The sequence below is a fragment of the Leptodactylus fuscus genome, chromosome 1 (assembly GCF_031893055.1).
Source record: "Leptodactylus fuscus isolate aLepFus1 chromosome 1, aLepFus1.hap2, whole genome shotgun sequence".
Taxonomy (NCBI): Eukaryota; Metazoa; Chordata; class Amphibia; order Anura; family Leptodactylidae; genus Leptodactylus; species Leptodactylus fuscus.
This window is the reverse complement of record NC_134265.1, coordinates 333,258,564-333,268,055: the sequence shown is the minus strand read 5'-3', so window position 1 is coordinate 333,268,055 and position 9,492 is coordinate 333,258,564.

The following is a 9,492-nucleotide window of genomic DNA, read 5'->3' as shown; positions in this document are numbered from 1 at the left end:
CTTAGGGTCGAACTGTGTGACAACAGAAGATGGAACCGCAAGAACGGAGAGCAGACTGTGGTGTGAACTGAGTGTATGGGAGCCTTGACACGGAATGAACGCGTGTGTATTTGTGTAAAATACACGTGTAAAAATAAGACTCCTATTGACTTCAATGACATTTTACAGGTGTGTAAAAAAAAAAAAAATCAAAAAAAAAATCATTGAATGGGAGTCTTATTTTGACACGTGTATTTTGGCCAAATCCACGTGCGTCTACGCCGTGTGAAGGCTCCCTAAGGGGTTTTTTTTTTTTTTTTTTTTTGCAACCACAATATGGTGGGTGCAGATTAATGGTAGATATAGCATTCTGTGGAATGTGTATTGGTTAGATGAGCTTTTATTGAAATGATAGTCCAAAGTGTGAACCAAAATGGTGGTTTGTTACGTGAGAGTGTGACGTTGAGGGAGTAGGGCAAATAGTTTATTAGTAGACGGGGCATTTTTGGGCGGAATGGTAACTAATATGTATATGCATCACAGTAGTTTGGAGTTTTATATGTGGTGTTTGGATGATTTTTTTGCTTTTTTAACTTTTTTTTTTCTTCGTTCCACTGAGGGGTGTGAACCTGCAATCATTTGATTGCAAGCCTCCATAGACGGCAATCTAAGTGTATTGCTGTCTGAGAGATTGTGTGCCTTACTATCGCGGCTGTCCATAGACCAGCTGCGATAGTAGTATTGTAAACACAGGCTACTCCTGAGGTGACAGTAAGGAGTGTGCAGGCAGGTTGTGGCAGGCAGTGTGTGTGAGTCTATAGCTGGGGCTAGGAGTCCTGCTTTTGTGAGTCTCCTGCTAGGAAGCCATGTTGTTTAGTGGCACCAAAAGTAGCCTGTGACTCAATCCTAAAGGAAAACTATGTTTGTGGAAAATTATTTATAATATTAGTAAGGATAGGATATATATATTTACTTTTTCTTTTTTTTTTTTTTTCCTCTTCATCCTTCCCTGCCCCCAAAATCACACACTGGCCTACTGGAGAATACTCTTAGCTCAACATACTGTCTTGTTTTTTCCAGGAAGATTCAGCAATGCGTCTCCAGGTTTACAGTAATTTTCTGCTGTTCTGACTTCTACCACTAGATGTCGCAAAAGTTCTTTAATATAGAAAATCCATAAAATCTTTTGACATAGACCTGTGCCAAAAAAAATAATCACATTTACAATTGTATTACCTTATACTGTATTTCTCTATAGAGACATGTATAGATATAGGAGAGCTGATTTCTTAATTTTAAGGTGTTCCATCTAGATATCTTCTCTGTAAACAAGGAGCTGCTGGCAATGAGTTGTTCCCAACATCTGGATGGCTTAGCACGAAGGGTAGCAGCATGAGACCTCTGCAGGCGAGAGGTGGTATTGCATGCTGCCTATCCAAATGAATGGGCAACTACTAGATGGTGACTAATGCCAGGCTACCCTCTGTAATACCTGCAGTGTGATAGTCTACCCTATGTGTGTCATCTTTTTCTTGGCAACCAACCACAATGGGGGGGCCTCAGCTTTAATATGTGTTAATGTTTGTGTATGGGTGTATTTTATACTGCATGTGTATACAGTAAAACCTCTTTTGAGACCACCACCCAAAATTGCATGAAAAAGGTGATCTTCTCAAAGAAGGTTAGTATGGAAACCTGAAAATCTGTCTGTGTTCTGGGTAAGGAGTTTGTCTTTTGTGGAGGTTTCGCTGTATGTATGGATGAGTGCTAAATGTATGTATTTCATCTACAGCTTTATAAATTCTAGTGCAGTTAGCTCCCCCTAGTGGTGGCTGCACAAACAGAATTTTATCATTACCTCTATGGCTCTGACTTGTGTGTAATATTAGTTTTTATTAAGTTGTGATGTATAGAATATAAATATATAAAACTTGAGCCTATTTATATTCAAAATCAATAGTAAGGTTGTAAACGCAGCAAAAATTTAATCTAGGCATCCTACAGGGGTTCAGCTCTCTACTGATTCATGCCAAGTATTTAAGCGTGACCCTTAACCCCATGCTTTTCCGGTACTGTGGTCTCACATCAATGACATTAAGCATGTTATAGACTGTGCTGGTGGATATGTGTAATCTGATGCTGATCGGGACGCTCAGTGGGCGACCCCAATTACACAAGACACTGACACCATCGACAAGGAGCTGACCTAGCAGTCATTGGCCTCTTATGTCGAGGCTCTACATATTTATGTATTGCTCAGATACACAGCGGGACGCTTATCTCCCAGCAAGACACAGAGCTATGAATACTATTATCTGTACACTGTGCAAGCGGACGCATCTGCTGTGAAAATAGGAATGTGCCTGACGCCAGCGGACAAGAAGCTTCTCCGCTGTAGATGTAGTTCCAACATACTAACAGGGTTAAACTGAATTGAAAATGTATGTACTTACATGTATAGCGCCATCATATCTCGTGGCGATTTACAGACATTCAGTCACTGTCCTATATAGGGCTCATAATCTCAATTCTCTATCAGTATGTCATTGGAGGTTTTTTTTTTTTTTTTTTTTTTTTTTTAATTTTTCATTTCTGATAAAATTTGGTATCCTAGGAATTGCACCGAAACACAGACTATAGATGACATGTCACTTTGGCTGCAGAGTGAACGCTGTAAAAATGAAGCCAGGAGAAAAACTGCATTTGTGCAACATTCTGAATATTTTTTATATATATATTCCAGCTTCCCAGTACATTTGTAAAGAATAATAAATGGTACTATTTATGAAGAACAAATTGTCCTGCAAATACTAAGCCCCTCCTATGGCTCTGAGAATGAAAAATAAAAGGGGGTTTGGGTGGCAAGGAGTCAAAAAGAAAAGAAAATTGGGAAGGAAATGTATCAGCAGAACAACCTATTTTTTTTAACCAAGTGTTTATTCTAAACGAGTTTTTAAATTCACATATCTATAGTTTGAAGGGAAGAAAAAAAATCAGCAATTTTCACTATGGCCACTAAGCCTAATAATTAGAGCTGAGCGAACACTGTTCGGATCAGCCGTTCCGAACAGCACGCTCCCATTGAAATGAATGGAAGAACCTGGCACGGCGACCGGCCACCGACAAAGTGTACGTGCCAGATGCTTCCATTCATTTCTATGGCAGCGTGCTGTTCGGAACGGCTGATCCGAACAGTGTTCGCTCATCTCTACTAATATACGTGCCACTAAATATAGAGATTTTTTTTTTTCCAAAAAGTAATTTCCTTTACATTACATTTCAAACATGATTACAATAGAAGATGAAATGTCTATGATGACACCTACAGTGTTGCATCATTACATCGTGTTTTAAGGAAACGAAATAAAGTGCGTGTGATGTTAACTTCAGTGGAGTAGTGCAGTGTTCTTCCTATCCATCGGTCTTCCAATACTATTGTTCCCCAAGGGGTTCAGATACAATCGCTGCTGCTGTGAATCTCCTATATTTCTCCGATCGCTTTTAAATAAAGCAATTTCACATTTAGATTGCTCGGTATATTATGGTTTTATTGTGACAATTGATGATGTCACAGCTCATCTACTCCCCCACGGACCTAAGAGTCAATTTTTCGTCTATGGCCATGACTTGCTGTAAAGCATATTGTTAAATGCTGTTAACTGCACAGGAGAAGCCCAGGCAAAATGGCTCCCTCCAAAAAAATCTACAGTCAGGAACTCCTCATCTCGGATGTACACATGGCCGTATATCCACTACACTTATGGTATGGGGTGTATTATACACAGCAGCTCTACATCCCCCTCCTTTGCCTATTCACTGCTCTCTCTTGCTTGAGAACCTGCAGAGATCTGGTCATGTGACAAGGTCCTTGCAGGTCCTATAGATCATTGTAGTAAGCAGTTTTTATGCAATTTTGCAGAAATTCAGAGATCTAACCAGGACAAAACCCTAAAAGTCTCTGATGTCTGTGGGCACCTTGAGTAGCCATGAGCACCTCAGGAGCCTTGCATCCAAGACAGCCATACTCTGATCTGCTAATGGCATTGCTACTAATAAACCAGGGCGAGCTCCTGTCTTACGCCCTTGGACAGGTGCGGTGCTGTTTTCCTAGTCTTTAATCCAATTACTAGGAGTCTGATTCTTCTGGCACAAAATGTCTTTTTCGTCTAAACAGAAATGATTTCTCGACAAACAACGTTTCAGTCTTAAGCAATAACATGAATAGCGCCGCTTGTGATACCGCCATATCCGTGTTTGTGGAAAGCTGAGATCTGGGCCTGTTTGCTGCATGACATCTGATGACGCTGAAACTCCCCATTTACCAGAATGGGTCACAAACAAACAGGAACACATCGGCTCCTGTTGATTTGTCGAAAATGTTTAGTTTCCTGAAAACCTGGAAAATTTCATTTCTCTCTGCTGTATACACCCCTTATTAACCGGTTAAGGACCAGGCCCAAAAGTATGTTAAAGACCAGGCCTTTTTTTTCAAAGCTGACATGTGTCACTTTAAATGGCAATAACTTTGAGACGCTTTAACTTACACAAATGATTTTGAGATTGTTTTTTTCGTAACACATTATACTTCATGTTAGTGGTAAATATTAATCAATATTTTTGTATTTATAAAAAAACTTGGAAATTTGATGGAAATTTGGAAAAAATTGCAATTTTCAAAATGTGAAATTCTCTGCTTTTCAGGCAGATAGTCATACCACCCAAATACATGAATAAATATTATCTCCCATATCTCTGCTTTATATCGGCATCATCTTTTGATTGTCTTTTAATTTATTTTGGACGTTACAAGGCTTACAAGTGTAACAGCGATTTTCTAGATTTGCAAGAAAATTCTCCAAACCAATTTTTTAGGGACCGCTTCAGTTCTGTAAGGAATTATAAAGGCCTATATAATAGAAACCCCCATAAATCACCCCATTTTCAAAACTACACCCCTCAAATTATTCAAAACAGCATTTGGGATGTTTGTTAACCCTTTAGGTTTTTCATAAGAATAAACATAATATGGAAGTGAAATTTAGACATTTCATTTTTTTTCATTAATACATTCATTTAGACCTAAAATTAACACATTCACAAAGGGTTAAAGGAGAAAATGCATCTCACATTTTGTTATGCAATTTCTCCCGTGCACAGAAATACCCCATATGTGGACGTAAACTGATTTTTGGGTACACAGCAGTGCATGGAAGGGAAGGAGCGACACTGGGTGTGTGAACAGCAGATTTTGCTGGAATAATTTTCAGGCACCATGCCTCATTTGCAGAGCCCCTAGAGTACCAAAACAATGGAAACCCTCCAAAAGTGACCCCATTTTAGAATCTACACCCCTCACAGAATTCATCAAGGGGTATAGTCAGCATTTTGACCCTACAGTTGTTCCACAGATTTTACTAACATTGGGATGTGTAAATGAAAAATTACTAAAATGTCACTTTATCCCCAAAGTTTTAATTTTCACAAGGGGATAAAGGAGTAAAAGCCCCCCACAGTTTGTTAAACAATTTCTCCTGAACACGGCAATACCCCATATGTGGCCATAGTATGTTGTATGGGTACATTGCGGGGTTCAGAATGGAAGGAGCGCTATTTTGCTTTTGGATGGCAGATTTTGCTGGAATTATTTTTAGGTGCCATGTCGCATTAGCAGAGCCCCTAGAGTACCAATACAGTGGAAACCCCCTAAAAGTGACCCCATTTTGGAAACTACACCCCCCACAGAACATATGAAAGGGTATAGTGAGCATTTTGACCCTACAGCTGTTTCACAGATTTTATTAACATTGGGGCATGAAAATGAAAAATTACTTTTTTTCCAATAAACTGTCAATTTAGCCCCAAATTTTTCATTTTCACAAGAGGATAAAGGGGAAAAAGCTCCATAAAGTTTGTTAAACAATTTCTCCTGAACACGGAAATGCCCCATATGTGGTAATAATCTGCTGTATGGGAACATGGCGGGGCTCAGAATGGAAAGAGCGCTATTTGGCTTTTGAAGGACAGATTTTGCTGGAATATTTTTCAAGTCCCATGTCGCATTTGCAGAGCCCCTAAAATATCAATATAGTGGAAACCCCCTAAAAGTGACCCCATTTTGGAAACTACACCCCTCATAGAATTTATCTAGGGGTTTGGTGAGCATTTTGGCCTCACAGCTGTTTCACAGATTTTATTAACATCGGGACGTAAAAATGAAAAATTTCTTTTTTTTCACAATGTATCGTCCATTTAGCGCCATATTTTTAATTTTGCAAGTAGTTAAAGAATTAAAAGCCCCCCACAGTTTGTTACAAATTTTCTCCTGAACACGGCAATACCCCATATGTGGCCATAATCTGCTGTATGGGTACATGGTGGGGCTCAGAATGGAAAGAGAGGTATTTGGATTTTGGAGGGCAGATGTGGCTGGAATAGTTTTGAGGTGCCATGTCACATTTGCTGAGCCCCTAAAGTACCAATACAATGGAAACCCCTCAAAAGTGACCCCATTTTATAAACTACACCTGTCATGGAATGAATCAAGGGGTATTATCATTTTGTGCCTAAAATGCTTCCAAAAAATGAATGTCCAAAATGAAAATTGAAATTTTGAAAGAAATATGCCATTTCGGTGCCCAATACGTTGCACCCACTTTGTGTTGTCAGAGACCTGCACTCCTAAAACTATTAAGGGGCCATCCCGAGGGGCAAAAAAATATATATGTGGGTGTAAACTGCTGCTTGGGTACACAGCAGGGCTCAGAAGGGAAGGAGCACTGCGCTTTTTAGCTTTTGGGGTACAGATTTAGAGGGACTTTCTGGGGGCCATGTTCCTTTTGGAGAAACCTGGAGGTAACTGTAAACCCCATTTTGTAGGGGCAAGTTTAGGGTCTCTGCAAAAGTGTCATGGCATCCAAAAACCAAACCATCTGTGCTCCAAAAACCCAATAACCCTTCTGTGTCCGTCTGTGCCCTAATATCAGTTTATAACCACTTATGACATTACGTACGTTATCCCGGGTACACCAGTGTCATACATGTGCCCTAATATCAGTTTATACCCACATATGACATTACGTCCGTTATCCCGGGTACACCAGTGTCATACATGTGGCATAAACTGTAGTTTGGGCACACAGCAGGGCGCAGAAGGGAAGGAGCGCTATTTTGGTTTCTGGAGCACAGTTTGGTTTTTGGACGTCACTTTTGCATTGTCAATAAAGTGGAATCCGCAGACATGTCACCCTATTTTGGACACTAGCCCACTGATGGGATTTATCAAATGGAGTAGCGAGAATTTTTAACCCTTGAGTGTTGCATTTATTTAGTTTCCAGAAATGAAATCGCAACTGATAATGAGTAGAGATGAGCGAACAGTGTTCTATCGAACTCATGTTCGATCGGATATTAGGCTGTTCGGCATGTTCGAATCGAATCGAACACCGCGTGGTAAAGTGCGCCATTACTCGATTCCCCTCCCACCTTCCCTGGCGCCTTTTTTGCTCCAATAACAGCACAGGGTAGGTGGGACAGGAACTACGACACCGGTGACGTTGAAAAAAGTAGGCAAAACCCATTGGCTGCCGAAAACATGTGACCTCTAATTTAAAAGAACAGCGCCGCCCAGCTTCGCGTCATTCTGAGCTTGCAATTCACCGAGGACGGAGGTTTCCGTCCAGTTAGCTAGGGGTTAGATTCTGGGTAGGCAGGGACAGGCTAGGATAGGAAGGAGAAGACAACCAACAGCTCTTATAAGAGCTAAATTCCAGGGAGAAGCTTGTCAGTGTAACGTGGCACTGACGGGCTCAATCGCCGCAACCCAGCTTTCCCAGGATCCTGAATGGAATACACTGTCAGTGTATTCCCGTATACCCGATATATACCCCCGATACCCGTTCCAACGGTGTGCCCCCCCACCTTCACCCCAGAAATACCCTGCAAGTCCCCTAGCAATAGGATTGGGGCTATATACACCCACTATTTTTGCTACTGCCATATAGTGCCATTGTCTCACTGGGAATTCAAAGAATATATTGGGCTTACATATAACTTCAATTCCAGGGAGAAGCTTGTCAGTGTAACGTGGCACTGACGGGCTCAATCGCCGCAACCCAGCTTTCCCAGGATCCTGAATGGAACACACTGACAGTGTATTCCCGTATACCCCATATATACACCCCAAATCCCCGTTCCAACGGTGTGCCCCCCCACCTTCACCTCAGAAATACCCTGCAAGTCCCCTAGCAATAGAATTGGGGCTATATACACCCACAATTTTTGCTACTGGTATATAGTGCCATTGTCTGACTGGGAATTCAAAGAATATATTGGGGTGACGTGCACCCACAATTTTTGCTACTGCTATACAGTGCCATTGTCTCACTGGGAATTCAAAGAATATATGGGGGTTATGTGCACCCACAATTTTTAATACTGGTATACAGTGCCATTGTCTGACTGGGAATTCAAAGAATATATGGGGGTTACGTGCACCCACAATTTTTAATACTGGTATACAGTGCCATTGTCTGACTGGGAATTCAAAGAATATATGGGGGTTACGTGCACCCACAATTTTTAATACTGCTATACAGTTCCATTGTCTCACTGGGAATTCAAAGAATATATGGGGGTTATGTGCACCCACAATTTTTAATACTGGTATACAGTGCCATTGTCTGACTGGGAATTCAAAGAATATATGGGGGTTATGTGCACCCACAATTTTTAATACTGGTATATAGTGCCATTGTCTGACTGGGAATTCAAAGAATATATGGGGGTTACGTGCACCCACAATTTTTGCTACTGCTATACAGTTCCATTGTCTCACTGGGAATTCAAAGAATATATGGGGGTTATGTGCACCCACAATTTTTAATACTGGTATACAGTGCCATTGTCTGACTGGGAATTCAAAGAATATATGGGGGTTATGTGCACCCACAATTTTTACTACTGGTATACAGTGCCATTGTCTGACTGGGAATTCAAAGAATATATTGGGGTGACGTGCACCCACAATTTTTGCTACTGCTATACAGTGCCATTGTCTCACTGGGAATTCAAAGAATATATGGGGGTTATGTGCACCCACAATTTTTAATACTGGTATACAGTGCCATTGTCTGACTGGGAATTCAAAGAATATATGGGGGTTACGTGCACCCACAATTTTTAATACTGCTATACAGTTCCATTGTCTCACTGGGAATTCAAAGAATATATGGGGGTTATGTGCACCCACAATTTTTAATACTGGTATACAGTGCCATTGTCTGACTGGGAATTCAAAGAATATATTGGGGTTATGTGCACCCACAATTTTTACTACTGGTATACAGTGCCATTGTCTGACTGGGAATTCAAAGAATATATGGGGGTTACGTGCACCCACAATTTTTAATACTGGTATACAGTGCCATTGTCTGACTGGGAATTCAAAGAATATATGGGGGTTACGTGCACCCACAATTTTTAATACTGCTATACAGTTCCTTTGTCTCACTGGGA